At 54.5% G+C, this 21,369-nt stretch overlaps 1 pseudogene; it reads left to right on the forward strand.

The window, feature by feature from the left end:
- LOC135532661 (cytoplasmic FMR1-interacting protein 1 homolog) overlaps window positions 1-21,369 on the forward strand; it is a 74,123-nt pseudogene that overhangs the window by 32,440 nt on the left and 20,314 nt on the right.

Raw genomic sequence — 21,369 nt, forward strand, 5'->3', positions numbered from 1 at the left:
CCCTCTGACCCCTGGCCCGCGTCCAACCGCTACGAGACCCTGCTGAAACAACGCCACGTTCAGGTAACCCTCTGACCCTGGCCCGCGTCCAACCGCTACGAGACCCTGCTGAAACAACGCCACGTTCAGGTAACCCTCTGACCCCTGGCCCGCGTCCAACCGCTACGAGACCCTGCTGAAACAACGCCACGTTCAGGTAACCTCTGACCCCTGGCCCGCGTCCAACCGCTACGAGACCCTGCTGAAACAACGCCACGTTCAGGTAACCCTCTGACCCCTGGCCCGCGTCCAACCGCTACGAGACCCTGCTGAAACAACGCCACGTTCAGGTAACCCTCTGACCCCTGGCCCGCGTCCAACCGCTACGAGACCCTGCTGAAACAACGCCACGTTCAGGTAACCCTCTGACCCCTGGCCCGCGCCCAACCGCTACGAGACCCTGCTGAAACAACGCCACGTTCAGGTAACCCTCTGACCCCTGGCCCGCGTCCAACCGCTACGAGACCCTGCTGAAACAACGCCACGTTCAGGTAACCCTCTGACCCCTGGCCCGCGTCCAACCGCTACGAGACCCTGCTGAAACAACGCCACGTTCAGGTAACCCTCTGACCCCTGGCCCGCGTCCAACCGCTACGAGACCCTGCTGAAACAACGCCACGTTCAGGTAACCCTCTGACCCTGGCCCGCGTCCAACCGCTACGAGACCCTGCTGAAACAACGCCACGTTCAGGTAACCCTCTGACCCTGGCCCGCGTCCAACCGCTACGAGACCCTGCTGAAACAACGCCACGTTCAGGTAACCCTCTGACCCCTGGCCCGCGTCCAACCGCTACGAGACCCTGCTGAAACAACGCCACGTTCAGGTAACCCTCTGACCCTGGCCCGCGTCCAACCGCTACGAGACCCTGCTGAAACAACGCCACGTTCAGGTAACCCTCTGACCCTGGCCCGCGTCCAACCGCTACGAGACCCTGCTGAAACAACGCCACGTTCAGGTAACCCTCTGACCCCTGGCCCGCGTCCAACCGCTACGAGACCCTGCTGAAACAACGCCACGTTCAGGTAACCCTCTGACCCTGGCCCGCGTCCAACCGCTACGAGACCCTGCTGAAACAACGCCACGTTCAGGTAACCCTCTGACCCCTGGCCCGCGTCCAACCGCTACGAGACCCTGCTGAAACAACGCCACGTTCAGGTAACCCTCTGACCCCTGGCCCGCGTCCAACCGCTACGGGACCCTGCTGAAACAACGCCATGTACAGGTAACCCTGACCCTGACCCCTAACCCTACCCCGTCCAACCGCTACGAGACCCTGCTGAAACAACGCCACGTTCAGGTAACCCTCTGACCCCTGGCCCTAACCGTCCAACCGCTACGAGACCCTGCTGAAACAACGCCACGTTCAGGTAACCCTCTGACCCCTGGCCCGCGTCCAACCGCTACGAGACCCTGCTGAAACAACGCCACGTTCAGGTAACCCTCTGACCCCTGGCCCGCGTCCAACCGCTACGAGACCCTGCTGAAACAACGCCACGTTCAGGTAACCCTCTGACCCCTGGCCCGCGTCCAACCGCTACGAGACCCTGCTGAAACAACGCCACGTTCAGGTAACCCTCTGACCCTGGCCCGCGTCCAACCGCTACGAGACCCTGCTGAAACAACGCCACGTTCAGGTAACCCTCTGACCCCTGGCCCGCGTCCAACCGCTACGAGACCCTGCTGAAACAACGCCACGTTCAGGTAACCCTCTGACCCCTGGCCCGCGTCCAACCGCTACGAGACCCTGCTGAAACAACGCCACGTTCAGGTAACCCTCTGACCCCTGGCCCGCGTCCAACCGCTACGAGACCCTGCTGAAACAACGCCACGTTCAGGTAACCCTCTGACCCTGGCCCGCGTCCAACCGCTACGAGACCCTGCTGAAACAACGCCACGTTCAGGTAACCCTCTGACCCTGGCCCGCGTCCAACCGCTACGAGACCCTGCTGAAACAACGCCACGTTCAGGTAACCCTCTGACCCTGGCCCGCGTCCAACCGCTACGAGACCCTGCTGAAACAACGCCACGTTCAGGTAACCCTCTGACCCCTGGCCCGCGTCCAACCGCTACGAGACCCTGCTGAAACAACGCCACGTTCAGGTAACCCCTGACCCTGGCCCGCGTCCAACCGCTACGAGACCCTGCTGAAACAACGCCACGTTCAGGTAACCCTCTGACCCCTGGCCCGCGTCCAACCGCTACGAGACCCTGCTGAAACAACGCCACGTTCAGGTAACCCTCTGACCCTGGCCCGCGTCCAACCGCTACGAGACCCTGCTGAAACAACGCCACGTTCAGGTAACCCTCTGACCCCTGGCCCGCGTCCAACCGCTACGAGACCCTGCTGAAACAACGCCACGTTCAGGTAACCCTCTGACCCTGGCCCGCGTCCAACCGCTACGAGACCCTGCTGAAACAACGCCCGCGTCCAGGTAACCCTCTGACCCCTGGCCCGCGTCCAACCGCTACGAGACCCTGCTGAAACAACGCCACGTACAGGTAACCCTCTGACCCTGGCCCGCGTCCAACCGCTACGAGACCCTGCTGAAACAACGCCACGTTCAGGTAACCCCCTGACCCCTGGCCCGCGTCCAACCGCTACGAGACCCTGCTGAAACAACGCCACGTTCAGGTAACCCCCTGACCCCTGGCCCGCGTCCAACCGCTACGAGACCCTGCTGAAACAACGTCATGTACAGGTAACCCTCTGACCCCTGACCCCTAACCCTACCCCTCCAACCGCTACGAGACCCTGCTGAAACAACGCCACGTTCAGGTAACCCTCTGACCCCTGGCCCGCGTCCAACCGCTACGAGACCCTGCTGAAACAACGCCACGTACAGGTAACCCTCTGACCCCTGGCCCGCGTCCAACCGCTACGAGACCCTGCTGAAACAACGCCACGTTCAGGTAACCCTCTGACCCCTGGCCCGCGTCCAACCGCTACGAGACCCTGCTGAAACAACGTCATGTACAGGTAACCCTCTGACCCCTGGCCCGCGTCCAACCGCTACGAGACCCTGCTGAAACAACGCCACGTTCAGGTAACCCTCTGACCCCTGGCCCGCGTCCAACCGCTACGAGACCCTGCTGAAACAACGCCACGTTCAGGTAACCCTCTGACCCCTGGCCCGCGTCCAACCGCTACGAGACCCTGCTGAAACAACGCCACGTTCAGGTAACCCTCTGACCCCTGGCCCGCGTCCAACCGCTACGAGACCCTGCTGAAACAACGCCACGTTCAGGTAACCCTCTGACCCTCTGACGAGACCCTGCTGAAACAACGCCACGTTCAGGTAACCCTCTGACCCTGGCCCGCGTCCAACCGCTACGAGACCCTGCTGAAACAACGCCACGTTCAGGTAACCCTCTGACCCTGGCCCGCGTCCAACCGCTACGAGACCCTGCTGAAACAACGCCACGTTCAGGTAACCCTCTGACCCTGGCCCGCGTCCAACCGCTACGAGACCCTGCTGAAACAACGCCACGTACAGGTAACCCTCTGACCCCTGGCCCGCGTCCAACCGCTACGAGACCCTGCTGAAACAACGCCACGTTCAGGTAACCCTCTGACCCCTGGCCCGCGTCCAACCGCTACGAGACCACATTATTCAATGTCTGTGGAACTTGTTCAATTTAGGTCTAAGTTGTTGATTAATTTTATGTTCATACAAATATTTACACCTGTTAAGTGTGTTGAAAATTTTAAGCATTTGACAGTAAGAGGACGTTTCTTTTTTTGATGAGTTTACATTTTTGTATGATTCTCCCTAACAGTCCTGGGTTGTGTCTGTCTGTCATGTTGGTCCCTCTCCTCTCTCTAGCTGCTGGGTCGTTGTGTCTCATGTTGGTCCCTCTCGTCTCTCTAGCTGCTGGGTCGTTTGTGTCTCATGTTGGTCCCTCTCGTCTCTCTAGCTGCTGGGTCGTTTGTGTCTCATGTTGGTCCCTCTCGTCTCTCTAGCTGCTGGGTCGTTTGTGTCTCATGTTGGTCCCTCTCGTCTCTCTAGCTGCTGGGTCGTTTGTGTCTCATGTTGGTCCCTCTCGTCTCTCTAGCTGCTGGGTCGTTTGTGTCTCATGTTGGTCCCTCTCCTCTCTAGCTGCTGGGTCGTTTGTGTCTCATGTTGGTCCCTCTCCTCTCTAGCTGCTGGGTCGTTGTGTCTCATGTTGGTCCCTCTCCTCTCTCTAGCTGCTGGGTCGTTTGTGTCTCATGTTGGTCCCTCTCGTCTCTCTAGCTGCTGGGTCGTTTGTGTCTCATGTTGGTCCCTCTCCTCTCTAGCTGCTGGGTCGTTAGTGTCTCATGTTGGTCCCTCTCCTCTCTCTAGCTGCTGGGTCGTTTGTGTCTCATGTTGGTCCCTCTCCTCTCTCTAGCTGCTGGGTCGTTTGTGTCTCATGTTGGTCCCTCTCCTCTCTAGCTGCTGGGTCGTTTGTGTCTCATGTTGGTCCCTCTCGTCTCTAGCTGCTGGGTCGTTTGTGTCTCATGTTGGTCCCTCTCGTCTCTCTAGCTGCTGGGTCGTTTGTGTCTCATGTTGGTCCCTCTCGTCTCTCTAGCTGCTGGGTCGTTTGTGTCTCATGATGGTCCCTCTCGTCTCTCTAGCTGCTGGGTCGTTTGTGTCTCATGTTGGTCCCTCTCGTCTCTCAAGCTGCTGGGTCGTTTGTGTCTCATGTTGGTCCCTCTCGTCTCTAGCTGCTGGGTCGTTTGTGTCTCATGTTGGTCCCTCTCCTCTCTAGCTGCCCTAACAGTCCTGGGTTGTGTCTGTCTGTCATGTTGGTCCCTCTCGTCTCTCTAGCTGCTGGGTCGGTTGTGTCTCATGTTGGTCCTCTCCTCTCTAGCTGCTGGGTCGTTTGTGTCTCATGTTGGTCCCTCTCGTCTCTAGCTGCTGGGTCGTTTGTGTCTCATGTTGGTCCCTCTCGTCTCTCTAGCTGCTGGGTCGGTTGTGTCTCATGTCGGTCCCTCTCCTCTCTAGCTGCTGGGTCGTTTGTGTCTCATGTCGGTCCCTCTCGTCTCTAGCTGCTGGGTCGTTTGTGTCTCATGTTGGTCCCTCTCGTCTCTAGCTGCTGGGTCGTTTGTGTCTCATGTTGGTCCCTCTCGTCTCTAGCTGCTGGGTCGTTTGTGTCTCATGTTGGTCCCTCTCGTCTCTAGCTGCTGGGTCGTTTGTGTCTCATGTTGGTCCTCTCCTCTCTAGCTGCCGGGTCGTTTGTGTCTCATGTTGGTCCCTCCCCTCTCTCTAGCTGCTGGGTTGTGTCTGTCTGTCATGTTGGTCCCTCTCCTCTCTAGCTGCTGGGTCGTTTGTGTCTCATGTTGGTCCCTCTCCTCTCTAGCTGCCCTAACAGTCCTGGGTTGTGTCTGTCTGTCATGTTGGTCCCTCTCCTCTCTCTAGCTGCTGGGTCGTTGTGTCTCATGTTGGTCCCTCTCGTCTCTCTAGCTGCTGGGTCGTTTGTGTCTCATGTTGGTCCCTCTCGTCTCTCTAGCTGCTGGGTCGTTTGTGTCTCATGTTGGTCCCTCTCGTCTCTCTAGCTGCTGGGTCGTTTGTGTCTCATGTTGGTCCCTCTCCTCTCTAGCTGCTGGGTCGGTTGTGTCTCATGTTGGTCCCTCGTCTCTCTAGCTGCTGGGTCGTTTGTGTGTCATGTTGGTCCCTCTCGTCTCTCTAGCTGCTGGGTCGTTTGTGTCTCATGTTGGTCCCTCTCGTCTCTAGCTGCTGGGTCGGTTGTGTCTCATGTTGGTCCCTCGTCTCTCTAGCTGCTGGGTCGTTTGTGTGTCATGTTGGTCCCTCTCGTCTCTCTAGCTGCTGGGTCGTTTGTGTCTCATGTTGGTCCCTCTCGTCTCTAGCTGCTGGGTCGTTTGTGTCTCATGTTGGTCCCTCTCGTCTCTCTAGCTGCTGCGTCGTTTGTGTCTCATGTTGGTCCTCTCGTCTCTCTAGCTGCTGGGTCGTTTGTGTCTCATGATGGTCCCTCTCGCCTCTCTAGCTGCTGGGTCGTTTGTGTCTCATGTTGGTCCCTCTCGTCTCTCAAGCTGCTGGGTCGTTTGTGTCTCATGTTGGTCCCTCTCGTCTCTAGCTGCTGGGTCGTTTGTGTCTCATGTTGGTCCCTCTCCTCTCTAGCTGCCCTAACAGTCCTGGGTTGTGTCTGTCTGTCATGTTGGTCCCTCTCGTCTCTCTAGCTGCTGGGTCGGTTGTGTCTCATGTCGGTCCTCTCCTCTCTAGCTGCTGGGTCGTTTGTGTCTCATGTTGGTCCCTCTCGTCTCTAGCTGCTGGGTCGTTTGTGTCTCATGTTGGTCCCTCTCGTCTCTCTAGCTGCTGGGTCGGTTGTGTCTCATGTCGGTCCCTCTCCTCTCTAGCTGCTGGGTCGTTTGTGTCTCATGTCGGTCCCTCTCGTCTCTAGCTGCTGGGTCGTTTGTGTCTCATGTCGGTCCTCTCGTCTCTAGCTGCTGGGTCGTTTGTGTCTCATGTTGGTCCCTCTCGTCTCTAGCTGCTGGGTCGTTTGTGTCTCATGTTGGTCCCTCTCCTCTCTAGCTTCTGGGTCGTTTGTGTCTCATGTTGGTCCCTCCTCTCTCTAGCTGCTGGGTTGTGTCTGTCTGTCATGTTGGTCCCTCTCCTCTCTAGCTGCTGGGTCGTTTGTGTCTCATGTTGGTCCCTCTCCTCTCTAGCTGCCCTAACAGTCCTGGGTTGTGTCTGTCTGTCATGTTGGTCCCTCTCCTCTCTCTAGCTGCTGGGTCGTTGTGTCTCATGTTGGTCCCTCTCGTCTCTCTAGCTGCTGGGTCGTTTGTGTCTCATGTTGGTCCCTCTCGTCTCTCTAGCTGCTGGGTCGTTTGTCTCATGTTGGTCCCTCTCGTCTCTCTAGCTGCTGGGTCGTTTGTGTCTCATGTTGGTCCCTCTCCTCTCTAGCTGCTGGGTCGGTTGTGTCTCATGTTGGTCCCTCGTCTCTCTAGCTGCTGGGTCGTTTGTGTGTCATGTTGGTCCCTCTCGTCTCTAGCTGCTGGGTCGTTTGTGTCTCATGTTGGTCCCTCTCGTCTCTAGCTGCTGGGTCGTTTGTGTCTCATGTTGGTCCCTCTCGTCTCTCTAGCTGCTGGGTCGTTTGTGTCTCATGTTGGTCCCTCTCGTCTCTCTAGCTGCTGGGTCGTTTGTGTCTCATGTTGGTCCCTCTCGCCTCTCTCTAGCTGCTGGGTCGTGTGTGTCTCATGTTGGTCCCTCTCGTCTCTCAAGCTGCTGGGTCGTTTGTGTCTCATGTTGGTCCCTCTCGTCTCTAGCTGCTGGGTCGTTTGTGTCTCATGTTGGTCCCTCTCCTCTCTAGCTGCTGGGTCGGTTGTGTCTCATGTTGGTCCCTCCTCTCTCTAGCTGCTGGGTCGTTTGTGTCTCATGTTGGTCCCTCTCGTCTCTAGCTGCTGGGTCGTTTGTGTCTCATGTTGGTCCCTCTCGTCTCTAGCTGCTGGGTCGTTTGTGTCTCATGTTGGTCCCTCTCCTCTCTAGCTGCTGGGTCGTTTGTGTCTCATGTTGGTCCCTCCCCTCTCTCTAGCTGCTGGGTTGTGTCTGTCTGTCATGTTGGTCCCTCTCCTCTCTAGCTGCTGGGTCGTTTGTGTCTCATGTTGGTCCCTCTCCTCTCTAGCTGCCCTAACAGTCCTGGGTTGTGTCTGTCTGTCATGTTGGTCCCTCTCCTCTCTCTAGCTGCTGGGTCGTTGTGTCTCATGTTGGTCCCTCTCGTCTCTCTAGCTGCTGGGTCGTTTGTGTCTCATGTTGGTCCCTCTCGCCTCTCTCTAGCTGCTGGGTCGTTTGTGTCTCATGTTGGTCCCTCTCGTCTCTCTAGCTGCTGGCTCGTTTGTGTCTCATGTTGGTCCCTCTCCTCTCTAGCTGCTGGGTCGTTTGTGTCTCATGTTGGTCCCTCTCGTCTCTCTAGCTGCTGGGTCGTTTGTGTCTCATGATGGTCCCTCTCGTCTCTCTAGCTGCTGGGTCGTTTGTGTCTCATGTTGGTCCCTCTCGTCTCTCAAGCTGCTGGGTCGTTTGTGTCTCATGTTGGTCCCTCTCGTCTCTAGCTGCTGGGTCGTTTGTGTCTCATGTTGGTCCCTCTCGTCTCTCTAGCTGCTGGGTCGGTTGTGTCTCATGTCGGTCCCTCCTCTCTAGCTGCTGGGTCGTTTTTGTGTCTCATGTTGGTCCCTCTCGTCTCTAGCTGCTGGGTCGTTTGTGTGTCATGTTGGTCCCTCTCCTCTCTCTAGCTGCTGGGTCGTTTGTGTCTCATGTTGGTCCCTCTCGTCTCTCTAGCTGCTGGGTCGTTTGTGTCTCATGTTGGTCCCTCTCCTCTCTAGCTGCTGGGTCGGTTGTGTCTCATGTTGGTCCCTCGTCTCTCTAGCTGCTGGGTCGTTTGTGTGTCATGTTGGTCCCTCTCGTCTCTCTAGCTGCTGGGTCGTTTGTGTCTCATGTTGGTCCCTCTCGTCTCTAGCTGCTGGGTCGTTTGTGTCTCATGTTGGTCCCTCTCGTCTCTCTAGCTGCTGGGTCGTTTGTGTCTCATGTCGGTCCCTCTCGTCTCTAGCTGCTGGGTCGTTTGTGTCTCATGTTGGTCCCTCTCGTCTCTAGCTGCTGGGTCGTTTGTGTCTCATGTTGGTCCCTCTCGTCTCTAGCTGCTGGGTCGTTTGTGTCTCATGTTGGTCCCTCTCGTCTCTAGCTGCTGGGTCGTTTGTGTCTCATGTTGGTCCCTCTCCTCTCTAGCTGCTGGGTCGTTTGTGTCTCATGTTGGTCCCTCCCCTCTCTCTAGCTGCTGGGTTGTGTCTGTCTGTCATGTTGGTCCCTCTCCTCTCTAGCTGCTGGGTCGTTTGTGTCTCATGTTGGTCCCTCTCCTCTCTAGCTGCCCTAACAGTCCTGGGTTGTGTCTGTCTGTCATGTTGGTCCCTCTCCTCTCTCTAGCTGCTGGGTCGTTTGTGTCTCATGTTGGTCCCTCTCGTCTCTCTAGCTGCTGGGTCGTTTGTGTCTCATGTTGGTCCCTCTCGTCTCTCTAGCTGCTGGGTCGTTTGTGTCTCATGTTGGTCCCTCTCCTCTCTAGCTGCTGGGTCGGTTGTGTCTCATGTTGGTCCCTCGTCTCTCTAGCTGCTGGGTCGTTTGTGTGTCATGTTGGTCCCTCTCGTCTCTCTAGCTGCTGGGTCGTTTGTGTCTCATGTTGGTCCCTCTCGTCTCTAGCTGCTGGGTCGTTTGTGTCTCATGTTGGTCCCTCTCGTCTCTCTAGCTGCTGGGTCGTTTGTGTCTCATGTTGGTCCCTCTCGTCTCTCTAGCTGCTGGGTCGTTTGTGTCTCATGATGGTCCCTCTCGTCTCTCTAGCTGCTGGGTCGTTTGTGTCTCATGTTGGTCCCTCTCGTCTCTCAAGCTGCTGGGTCGTTTGTGTCTCATGTTGGTCCCTCTCGTCTCTAGCTGCTGGGTCGTTTGTGTCTCATGTTGGTCCCTCTCCTCTCAAGCTGCTGGGTCGGTTGTGTCTCATGTTGGTCCCTCTCCTCTCTCTAGCTGCTGGGTCGTTTGTGTCTCATGTTGGTCCTCTCGTCTCTAGCTGCTGGGTCGTTTGTGTCTCATGTTGGTCCCTCTCGTCTCTAGCTGCTGGGTCGTTTGTGTCTCATGTTGGTCCCTCTCCTCTCTAGCTGCTGGGTCGTTTGTGTCTCATGTTGGTCCCTCTCGTCTCTCTAGCTGCTGCGTCGTTTGTGTCTCATGTTGGTCCCTCTCGTCTCTCTAGCTGCTGGGTCGTTTGTGTCTCATGATGGTCCCTCTCGTCTCTCTAGCTGCTGGGTCGTTTGTGTCTCATGTTGGTCCCTCTCGTCTCTCAAGCTGCTGGGTCGTTTGTGTCTCATGTTGGTCCCTCTCGTCTCTAGCTGCTGGGTCGTTTGTGTCTCATGTTGGTCCCTCTCCTCTCTAGCTGCCCTAACAGTCCTGGGTTGTGTCTGTCTGTCATGTTGGTCCCTCTCGTCTCTCTAGCTGCTGGGTCGGTTGTGTCTCATGTCGGTCCCTCTCCTCTCTAGCTGCTGGGTCGTTTGTGTCTCATGTTGGTCCCTCTCGTCTCTAGCTGCTGGGTCGTTTGTGTCTCATGTTGGTCCCTCTCGTCTCTCTAGCTGCTGGGTCGGTTGTGTCTCATGTCGGTCCCTCTCCTCTCTAGCTGCTGGGTCGTTTGTGTCTCATGTCGGTCCCTCTCGTCTCTAGCTGCTGGGTCGTTTGTGTCTCATGTCGGTCCCTCTCGTCTCTAGCTGCTGGGTCGTTTGTGTCTCATGTTGGTCCCTCTCGTCTCTAGCTGCTGGGTCGTTTGTGTCTCATGTTGGTCCCTCTCCTCTCTAGCTGCTGGGTCGTTTGTGTCTCATGTTGGTCCCTCCCCTCTCTCTAGCTGCTGGGTTGTGTCTGTCTGTCATGTTGGTCCCTCTCCTCTCTAGCTGCTGGGTCGTTTGTGTCTCATGTTGGTCCTCTCCTCTCTAGCTGCCCTAACAGTCCTGGGTTGTGTCTGTCTGTCATGTTGGTCCCTCTCCTCTCTCTAGCTGCTGGGTCGTTGTGTCTCATGTTGGTCCCTCTCGTCTCTCTAGCTGCTGGGTCGTTTGTGTCTCATGTTGGTCCCTCTCGTCTCTCTAGCTGCTGGGTCGTTTGTGTCTCATGTTGGTCCCTCTCCTCTCTAGCTGCTGGGTCGGTTGTGTCTCATGTTGGTCCCTCGTCTCTCTAGCTGCTGGGTCGTTTGTGTGTCATGTTGGTCCCTCTCGTCTCTAGCTGCTGGGTCGTTTGTGTCTCATGTTGGTCCCTCTCGTCTCTAGCTGCTGGGTCGTTTGTGTCTCATGTTGGTCCCTCTCGTCTCTCTAGCTGCTGGGTCGTTTGTGTCTCATGTTGGTCCCTCTCGTCTCTCTAGCTGCTGGGTCGTTTGTGTCTCATGTTGGTCCCTCTCGTCTCTCTAGCTGCTGGGTCGTTTGTGTCTCATGTTGGTCCCTCTCGTCTCTCAAGCTGCTGGGTCGTTTGTGTCTCATGTTGGTCCCTCTCGTCTCTAGCTGCTGGGTCGTTTGTGTCTCATGTTGGTCCCTCTCCTCTCTAGCTGCTGGGTCGGTTGTGTCTCATGTTGGTCCCTCTCCTCTCTCTAGCTGCTGGGTCGTGTGTGTCTCATGTTGGTCCTCTCGTCTCTAGCTGCTGGGTCGTTTGTGTCTCATGTTGGTCCCTCTCGTCTCTAGCTGCTGGGTCGTTTGTGTCTCATGTTGGTCCCTCTCCTCTCTAGCTGCTGGGTCGTTTGTGTCTCATGTTGGTCCCTCCCTCTCTCTAGCTGCTGGGTTGTGTCTGTCTGTCATGTTGGTCCCTCTCCTCTCTAGCTGCTGGGTCGTTTGTGTCTCATGTTGGTCCCTCTCCTCTCTAGCTGCCCTAACAGTCCTGGGTTGTGTCTGTCTGTCATGTTGGTCCCTCTCCTCTCTCTAGCTGCTGGGTCGTTGTGTCTCATGTTGGTCCCTCTCGTCTCTCTAGCTGCTGGGTCGTTTGTGTCTCATGTTGGTCCCTCTCGTCTCTCTAGCTGCTGGGTCGTTTGTGTCTCATGTTGGTCCCTCTCGTCTCTCTAGCTGCTGGCTCGTTTGTGTCTCATGTTGGTCCCTCTCCTCTCTAGCTGCTGGGTCGTTTGTGTCTCATGTTGGTCCCTCTCGTCTCTCTAGCTGCTGCGTCGTTTGTGTCTCATGTTGGTCCCTCTCGTCTCTCTAGCTGCTGGGTCGTTTGTGTCTCATGATGGTCCCTCTCGTCTCTCTAGCTGCTGGGTCGTTTGTGTCTCATGTTGGTCCCTCTCGTCTCTCAAGCTGCTGGGTCGTTTGTGTCTCATGTTGGTCCCTCTCGTCTCTAGCTGCTGGGTCGTTTGTGTCTCATGTTGGTCCCTCTCCTCTCTAGCTGCCCTAACAGTCCTGGGTTGTGTCTGTCTGTCATGTTGGTCCCTCTCGCCTCTCTAGCTGCTGGGTCGGTTGTGTCTCATGTCGGTCCCTCTCCTCTCTAGCTGCTGGGTCGTTTGTGTCTCATGTTGGTCCCTCTCGTCTCTAGCTGCTGGGTCGTTTGTGTCTCATGTTGGTCCCTCTCGTCTCTCTAGCTGCTGGGTCGGTTGTGTCTCATGTCGGTCCCTCTCCTCTCTAGCTGCTGGGTCGTTTGTGTCTCATGTCGGTCCCTCTCGTCTCTAGCTGCTGGGTCGTTTGTGTCTCATGTCGGTCCCTCTCGTCTCTAGCTGCTGGGTCGTTTGTGTCTCATGTTGGTCCCTCTCGTCTCTAGCTGCTGGGTCGTTTGTGTCTCATGTTGGTCCCTCTCCTCTCTAGCTGCTGGGTCGTTTGTGTCTCATGTTGGTCCCTCCCCCTCTCTCTAGCTGCTGGGTTGTGTCTGTCTGTCATGTTGGTCCCTCTCCTCTCTAGCTGCTGGGTCGTTTGTGTCTCATGTTGGTCCCTCTCCTCTCTAGCTGCCCTAACAGTCCTGGGTTGTGTCTGTCTGTCATGTTGGTCCTCTCCTCTCTCTAGCTGCTGGGTCGTTGTGTCTCATGTTGGTCCCTCTCGTCTCTCTAGCTGCTGGGTCGTTTGTGTCTCATGTTGGTCCCTCTCGTCTCTCTAGCTGCTGGGTCGTTTGTGTCTCATGTTGGTCCCTCTCCTCTCTAGCTGCTGGGTCGGTTGTGTCTCATGTTGGTCCCTCGTCTCTCTAGCTGCTGGGTCGTTTGTGTGTCATGTTGGTCCCTCTCGTCTCTAGCTGCTGGGTCGTTTGTGTCTCATGTTGGTCCCTCTCGTCTCTCTAGCTGCTGGGTCGTTTGTGTCTCATGTTGGTCCCTCTCGTCTCTCTAGCTGCTGGGTCGTTTGTGTCTCATGTTGGTCCCTCTCGTCTCTCTAGCTGCTGGGTCGTTTGTGTCTCATGTTGGTCCCTCTCGTCTCTCAAGCTGCTGGGTCGTTTGTGTCTCATGTTGGTCCCTCTCGTCTCTAGCTGCTGGGTCGTTTGTGTCTCATGTTGGTCCCTCTCCTCTCTAGCTGCTGGGTCGGTTGTGTCTCATGTTGGTCCCTCTCCTCTCTCTAGCTGCTGGGTCGTTTGTGTCTCATGTTGGTCCCTCTCGTCTCTAGCTGCTGGGTCGTTTGTGTCTCATGTTGGTCCCTCTCGTCTCTAGCTGCTGGGTCGTTTGTGTCTCATGTTGGTCCCTCTCCTCTCTAGCTGCTGGGTCGTTTGTGTCTCATGTTGGTCCCTCCTCTCTCTAGCTGCTGGGTTGTGTCTGTCTGTCATGTTGGTCCCTCTCCTCTCTAGCTGCTGGGTCGTTTGTGTCTCATGTTGGTCCCTCTCCTCTCTAGCTGCCCTAACAGTCCTGGGTTGTGTCTGTCTGTCATGTTGGTCCCTCTCCTCTCTCTAGCTGCTGGGTCGTTGTGTCTCATGTTGGTCCCTCTCGTCTCTCTAGCTGCTGGGTCGTTTGTGTCTCATGTTGGTCCCTCTCGTCTCTCTAGCTGCTGGGTCGTTTGTGTCTCATGTTGGTCCCTCTCGTCTCTCTAGCTGCTGGCTCGTTTGTGTCTCATGTTGGTCCCTCTCCTCTCTAGCTGCTGGGTCGTTTGTGTCTCATGTTGGTCCCTCTCGTCTCTCTAGCTGCTGGGTCGTTTGTGTCTCATGATGGTCCCTCTCGTCTCTCTAGCTGCTGGGTCGTTTGTGTCTCATGTTGGTCCCTCTCGTCTCTCAAGCTGCTGGGTCGTTTGTGTCTCATGTTGGTCCCTCTCGTCTCTAGCTGCTGGGTCGTTTGTGTCTCATGTTGGTCCCTCTCGTCTCTCTAGCTGCTGGGTCGGTTGTGTCTCATGTCGGTCCCTCTCCTCTCTAGCTGCTGGGTCGTTTGTGTCTCATGTTGGTCCCTCTCGTCTCTAGCTGCTGGGTCGTTTGTGTGTCATGTTGGTCCCTCTCCTCTCTCTAGCTGCTGGGTCGTTTGTGTCTCATGTTGGTCCCTCTCGTCTCTCTAGCTGCTGGGTCGTTTGTGTCTCATGTTGGTCCCTCTCCTCTCTAGCTGCTGGGTCGGTTGTGTCTCATGTTGGTCCCTCGTCTCTCTAGCTGCTGGGTCGTTTGTGTGTCATGTTGGTCCCTCTCGTCTCTCTAGCTGCTGGGTCGTTTGTGTCTCATGTTGGTCCCTCTCGTCTCTAGCTGCTGGGTCGTTTGTGTCTCATGTTGGTCCCTCTCGTCTCTCTAGCTGCTGGGTCGTTTGTGTCTCATGTCGGTCCCTCTCGTCTCTAGCTGCTGGGTCGTTTGTGTCTCATGTTGGTCCCTCTCGTCTCTAGCTGCTGGGTCGTTTGTGTCTCATGTTGGTCCCTCTCGTCTCTAGCTGCTGGGTCGTTTGTGTCTCATGTTGGTCCCTCTCGTCTCTCTAGCTGCTGGGTCGTTTGTGTCTCATGTTGGTCCCTCTCCTCTCTAGCTGCTGGGTCGGTTGTGTCTCATGTTGGTCCCTCGTCTCTCTAGCTGCTGGGTCGTTTGTGTGTCATGTTGGTCCCTCTCGTCTCTCTAGCTGCTGGGTCGTTTGTGTCTCATGTTGGTCCCTCTCGTCTCTAGCTGCTGGGTCGTTTGTGTCTCATGTTGGTCCCTCTCGTCTCTCTAGCTGCTGGGTCGTTTGTGTCTCATGTTGGTCCCTCTCGTCTCTCTAGCTGCTGGGTCGTTTGTGTCTCATGATGGTCCCTCTCGTCTCTCTAGCTGCTGGGTCGTTTGTGTCTCATGTTGGTCCCTCTCGTCTCTCAAGCTGCTGGGTCGTTTGTGTCTCATGTTGGTCCCTCGTCTCTCTAGCTGCCCTAACAGTCCTGGGTTGTGTCTGTCTGTCATGTTGGTCCCTCTCGTCTCTCTAGCTGCTGGGTCGTTTGTGTCTCATGTTGGTCCCTCTCGTCTCTCTAGCTGCTGGGTCGTTTGTGTCTCATGATGGTCCCTCTCGTCTCTCTAGCTGCTGGGTCGTTTGTGTCTCATGTTGGTCCCTCTCGTCTCTCAAGCTGCTGGGTCGTTTGTGTCTCATGTTGGTCCCTCTCGTCTCTAGCTGCTGGGTCGTTTGTGTCTCATGTTGGTCCCTCTCCTCTCTAGCTGCCCTAACAGTCCTGGGTTGTGTCTGTCTGTCATGTTGGTCCCTCTCGTCTCTCTAGCTGCTGGGTCGGTTGTGTCTCATGTCGGTCCCTCTCCTCTCTAGCTGCTGGGTCGTTTGTGTCTCATGTTGGTCCCTCTCGTCTCTAGCTGCTGGGTCGTTTGTGTCTCATGTTGGTCCCTCTCGTCTCTCTAGCTGCTGGGTCGTTTGTGTCTCATGATGGTCCCTCTCGTCTCTCTAGCTGCTGGGTCGTTTGTGTCTCATGTTGGTCCCTCTCGTCTCTCAAGCTGCTGGGTCGTTTGTGTCTCATGTTGGTCCCTCTCGTCTCTAGCTGCTGGGTCGTTTGTGTCTCATGTTGGTCCCTCTCCTCTCAAGCTGCTGGGTCGGTTGTGTCTCATGTTGGTCCCTCTCCTCTCTCTAGCTGCTGGGTCGTTTGTGTCTCATGTTGGTCCCTCTCGTCTCTAGCTGCTGGGTCGTTTGTGTCTCATGTTGGTCCCTCTCGTCTCTCTAGCTGCTGGGTCGTTTGTGTCTCATGTTGGTCCCTCTCCTCTCTAGCTGCTGGGTCGTTTGTGTCTCATGTTGGTCCCTCCCCTCTCTCTAGCTGCTGGGTTGTGTCTGTCTGTCATGTTGGTCCCTCTCCTCTCTAGCTGCTGGGTCGTTTGTGTCTCATGTTGGTCCCTCTCCTCTCTAGCTGCCCTAACAGTCCTGGGTTGTGTCTGTCTGTCATGTTGGTCCCTCTCCTCTCTCTAGCTGCTGGGTCGTTGTGTCTCATGTTGGTCCCTCTCGTCTCTCTAGCTGCTGGGTCGTTTGTGTCTCATGTTGGTCCCTCTCGTCTCTCTAGCTGCTGGGTCGTTTGTGTCTCATGTTGGTCCCTCTCGTCTCTCTAGCTGCTGGGTCGTTTGTGTCTCATGTTGGTCCCTCTCCTCTCTAGCTGCTGGGTCGGTTGTGTCTCATGTTGGTCCCTCGTCTCTCTAGCTGCTGGGTCGTTTGTGTGTCATGTTGGTCCCTCTCGTCTCTCTAGCTGCTGGGTCGTTTGTGTCTCATGTTGGTCCCTCTCGTCTCTAGCTGCTGGGTCGTTTGTGTCTCATGTTGGTCCCTCTCGTCTCTCTAGCTGCTGGGTCGTTTGTGTCTCATGTTGGTCCCTCTCGTCTCTCTAGCTGCTGGGTCGTTTGTGTCTCATGATGGTCCCTCTCGTCTCTCTAGCTGCTGGGTCGTTTGTGTCTCATGTTGGTCCCTCTCGTCTCTCAAGCTGCTGGGTCGTTTGTGTCTCATGTTGGTCCCTCTCGTCTCTAGCTGCTGGGTCGTTTGTGTCTCATGTTGGTCCCTCTCCTCTCTAGCTGCCCTAACAGTCCTGGGTTGTGTCTGTCTGTCATGTTGGTCCCTCTCGTCTCTCTAGCTGCTGGGTCGGTTGTGTCTCATGTCGGTCCCTCTCCTCTCTAGCTGCTGGGTCGTTTGTGTCTCATGTTGGTCCCTCTCGTCTCTAGCTGCTGGGTCGTTTGTGTCTCATGTTGGTCCCTCTCGTCTCTCTAGCTGCTGGGTCGTTTGTGTCTCATGTCGGTCCCTCTCCTCTCTAGCTGCTGGGTCGTTTGTGTCTCATGTTGGTCCCTCTCGTCTCTAGCTGCTGGGTCGTTTGTGTCTCATGTTGGTCCCTCTCGTCTCTAGCTGCTGGGTCGTTTGTGTCTCATGTTGGTCCCTCTCGTCTCTAGCTGCTGGGTCGTTTGTGTCTCATGTTGGTCCCTCTCGTCTCTAGCTGCTGGGTCGTTTGTGTCTCATGTTGGTCCCTCTCCTCTCTAGCTGCTGGGTCGTTTGTGTCTCATGTTGGTCCCTCCCCTCTCTCTAGCTGCTGGGCTGTGTCTGTCTGTCATGTTGGTCCCTCTCCTCTCTAGCTGCTGGGTCGTTTGTGTCTCATGTTGGTCCCTCTCCTCTCTAGCTGCCCTAACAGTCCTGGGTTGTGTCTGTCTGTCATGTTGGTCCCTCTCCTCTCTCTAGCTGCTGGGTCGTTGTGTCTCATGTTGGTCCCTCTCGTCTCTCTAGCTGCTGGGTCGTTTGTGTCTCATGTTGGTCCCTCTCGTCTCTCTAGCTGCTGGGTCGTTTGTGTCTCATGTTGGTCCCTCTCGTCTCTCTAGCTGCTGGGTCGTTTGTGTCTCATGTTGGTCCCTCTCCTCTCTAGCTGCTGGGTCGGTTGTGTCTCATGTTGGTCCCTCGTCTCTCTAGCTGCTGGGTCGTTTGTGTGTCATGTTGGTCCCTCTCGTCTCTCTAGCTGCTGGGTCGTTTGTGTCTCATGTTGGTCCCTCTCGTCTCTAGCTGCTGGGTCGTTTGTGTCTCATGTTGGTCCCTCTCGCCTCTCTAGCTGCTGGGTCGTTTGTGTCTCATGTTGGTCCCTCTCGTCTCTCTAGCTGCTGGGTCGTTTGTGTCTCATGATGGTCCCTCTCGTCTCTCTAGCTGCTGGGTCGTTTGTGTCTCATGTTGGTCCCTCTCGTCTCTCAAGCTGCTGGGTCGTTTGTGTCTCATGTTGGTCCCTCTCGTCTCTAGCTGCTGGGTCGTTTGTGTCTCATGTTGGTCCCTCTCCTCTCTAGCTGCCCTAACAGTCCTGGGTTGTGTCTGTCTGTCATGTTGGTCCCTCTCCTCTCTAGCTGCTGGGTCGTTTGTGTCTCATGTCGGTCCCTCCCCTCTCTCTAGCTGCTGGGTTGTGTCTGTCTGTCATGTTGGTCCCTCTCCTCTCTAGCTGCTGGGTCGTTTGTGTCTCATGTTGGTCCCTCTCCTCTCTAGCTGCCCTAACAGTCCTGGGTTGTGTCTGTCTGTCATGTTGGTCCCTCTCCTCTCTAGCTGCTGGGTCGGTTGTGTCTCATGTTGGTCCCTCTCCTCTCTAGCTGCTGGGTCGTTTGTGTCTCATGTTGGTCCCTCTCCTCTCTAGCTGCTGGGTCGTTCCATAGACCTGACCCGTCTGATCACCCAGAGAGTGTCTGCTGCTCTCTACAAGTCTCTGGAGCTGGCCATCAACCGCTTCGAGAGCGAGGACCTCACATCCATCGTGGTACGACCTGCTTTATGTCTCTCTGTGTCTGTGTTATTTATTGACTGTCCACTGTGTAACAGGAACTAGAAGGTCTGATGAACATCAACTGTATGACCCACGAGCTGTCTTCTCCCCTTCCTTGTAACAGGAACTAGAAGGTCTGATGAACATCAACCCTATGACCCACAAACTGTCTTCCCCCCTTCCTTGTAACAGGAACTAGAAGGTCTGATGAACATCAACCGTATGACCCACAAGCTGCTGTCTAAGTTCCTGACGCTGGACAGTATGGACGCCATGTTCCGGGAGGCCAATCACAATGTCTCCGCCCCCTACGGACGCATCACACTCCATGTCTTCTGGGAACTCAACTACGATTTCCTCCCCAACTACTGCTACAACGGATCTACTAACAGGTAACACAACTACACACAACTAATGCTACAACGGATCTACTAACAGGTAAAAACTACACACAACTACTGCTACAACTACTGCTACAACGGATCTACTAACTGTTCTTGTCTACAGCAGAGGGGGTTATGACGGATTTCTACCTGTTCTTGGTAACAGCAGAGGGGGTTATGAAGGATTTCTACCTGTTCTTGGTAACAGCAGAGGGGGTTATGACGGATTTCTACCTGTTCTTGGTAACAGCAGAGGGGGTTATGAAGGATTTCTACCTGTTCTTGGTAACAGCAGAGGGGGTTATGAAGGATTTCTACCTGTTCTTGGTAACAGCAGAGGGGTTATGAAGGATTTCTACCTGTTCTTGGTAAAAGCAGAGGGGGTTATGACGGATTTCTACCTGTTCTTGGTGACAGCAGAGGGGTTATGAAGGATTTCTACCTGTTCTTGGTAACAGCAGAGGGGTTATGAAGGATTTCTACCTGTTCTTGGTAACAGCAGAGGGGGTTATGACGGATTTCTACCTGTTCTTGGTAACAGCAGAGGGGGTTATGAAGGATTTCTACCTGTTCTTGGTAACAGCAGAGGGGGTTATGAAGGATTTCTACCTGTTCTTGGTAACAGCAGAGGGGTTATGACGGATTTCTACCTGTTCTTGGTAACAGCAGAGGGGTTATGAAGGATTTCTACCTGTTCTTGGTAACAGCAGAGGGGTTATGAAGGATTTCTACCTGTTCTTGGTAACAGCAGAGGGGTTATGAAGGATTTCTACCTGTTCTTGGTAACAGCAGAGGGGGTTATGAAGGATTTCTACCTGTTCTTGTCTACAGCAGAGGGGGTTATGACGGATTTCTACCTGTTCTTGGTAACAGCAGAGGGGGTTATGAAGGATTTCTACCTGTTCTTGGTAACAGCAGAGGGGGTTATGACGGATTTCTACCTGTTCTTGGTAACAGCAGAGGGGGTTATGACGGATTTCTACCTGTTCTTGGTAACAGCAGAGGGGGTTATGAAGGATTTCTACCTGTTCTTGGTAACAGCAGAGGGGTTATGAAGGATTTCTACCTGTTCTTGGTAACAGCAGAGGGGGTTATGAAGGATTTCTACCTGTTCTTGGTAACAGCAGAGGGGTTATGAAGGATTTCTACCTGTTCTTGGTAACAGCAGAGGGGTTATGAAGGATTTCTACCTGTTCTTGGTAACAGCAGAGGGGGTATGAAGGATTTCTACCTGTTCTTGGTAACAGCAGAGGGGTTATGAAGGATTTCTACCTGTTCTTGGTAACAGCAGAGGGGTTATGAAGGATTTCTACCTGTTCTTGGTAACAGCAGAGGGGGTTATGAAGGATTTCTACCTGTTCTTGGTAACAGCAGAGGGGGTTATGAAGGATTTCTACCTGTTCTTGGTAACAGCAGAGGGGTTATGAAGGATTTCTACCTGTTCTTGGTAACAGCAGAGGGGTTATGAAGGATTTCTACCTGTTCTTGGTAACAGCAGAGGGGTTATGAAGGATTTCTACCTGTTCTTGGTAACAGCAGAGGGGGTTATGACGGATTTCTACCTGTTCTTGGTAACAGCAGAGGGGGTTATGAAGGATTTCTACCTGTTCTTGGTAACAGCAGAGGGGGTTATGAAGGATTTCTACCTGTTCTTGGTAACAGCAGAGGGGGTTATGACGGATTTCTACCTGTTCTTGGTAACAGCAGAGGGGTTATGAAGGATTTCTACCTGTTCTTGGTAACAGCAGAGGGGTTATGAAGGATTTCTACCTGTTCTTGGTAACAGCAGAGGGGTTATGAAGGATTTCTACCTGTTCTTGGTAACAGCAGAGGGGGTTATGAAGGATTTCTACCTGTTCTTGTCTACAGCAGAGGGGGTTATGACGGATTTCTACCTGTTCTTGGTAACAGCAGAGGGGGTTATGAAGGATTTCTACCTGTTCTTGGTAACAGCAGAGGGGGTTATGACGGATTTCTACCTGTTCTTGGTGACAGCAGAGGGGTTATGACGGATTTCTACCTGTTCTTGGTAACAGCAGAGGGGGTTATGAAGGATTTCTACCTGTTCTTGGTAACAGCAGAGGGGTTATGAAGGATTTCTACCTGTTCTTGGTAACAGCAGAGGGGTTATGAAGGATTTCTACCTGTTCTTGGTAACAGCAGAGGGGTTATGAAGGATTTCTACCTGTTCTTGGTAACAGCAGAGGGGTTATGAAGGATTTCTACCTGTTCTTGGTAACAGCAGAGGGGGTATGAAGGATTTCTACCTGTTCTTGGTAACAGCAGAGGGGTTATGAAGGATTTCTACCTGTTCTTGGTAACAGCAGAGGGGGTTATGAAGGATTTCTACCTGTTCTTGGTAACAGCAGAGGGGTTATGAAGGATTTCTACCTGTTCTTGGTAACAGCAGAGGGGGTTATGAAGGATTTCTACCTGTTCTTGGTAACAGCAGAGGGGTTATGAAGGATTTCTACCTGTTCTTGGTAACAGCAGAGGGGGTTATGAAGGATTTCTACCTGTTCTTGGTAACAGCAGAGGGGGTTATGAAGGATTTCTACCTGTTCTTGTCTACAGCAGAGGGGTTATGAAGGATTTCTACCTGTTCTTGGTAAAAGCAGAGGGGGTTATGAAGGATTTCTACCTGTTCTTGGTAACAGCAGAGGGGGTTATGACGGATTTCTACCTGTTCTTGGTAACAGCAGAGGGGGTTATGAAGGATTTCTACCTGTTCTTGGTAACAGCAGAGGGGTTATGAAGGATTTCTACCTGTTCTTGGTAACAGCAGAGGGGTTATGAAGGATTTCTACCTGTTCTTGGTAACAGCAGAGGGGTTATGAAGGATTTCTACCTGTTCTTGGTAACAGCAGAGGGGGTTATGAAGGATTTCTACCTGTTCTTGTCTA

This window comes from Oncorhynchus masou, unplaced genomic scaffold (assembly GCF_036934945.1).
Source record: "Oncorhynchus masou masou isolate Uvic2021 unplaced genomic scaffold, UVic_Omas_1.1 unplaced_scaffold_1976, whole genome shotgun sequence".
NCBI classification, from domain to species: Eukaryota; Metazoa; Chordata; class Actinopteri; order Salmoniformes; family Salmonidae; genus Oncorhynchus; species Oncorhynchus masou.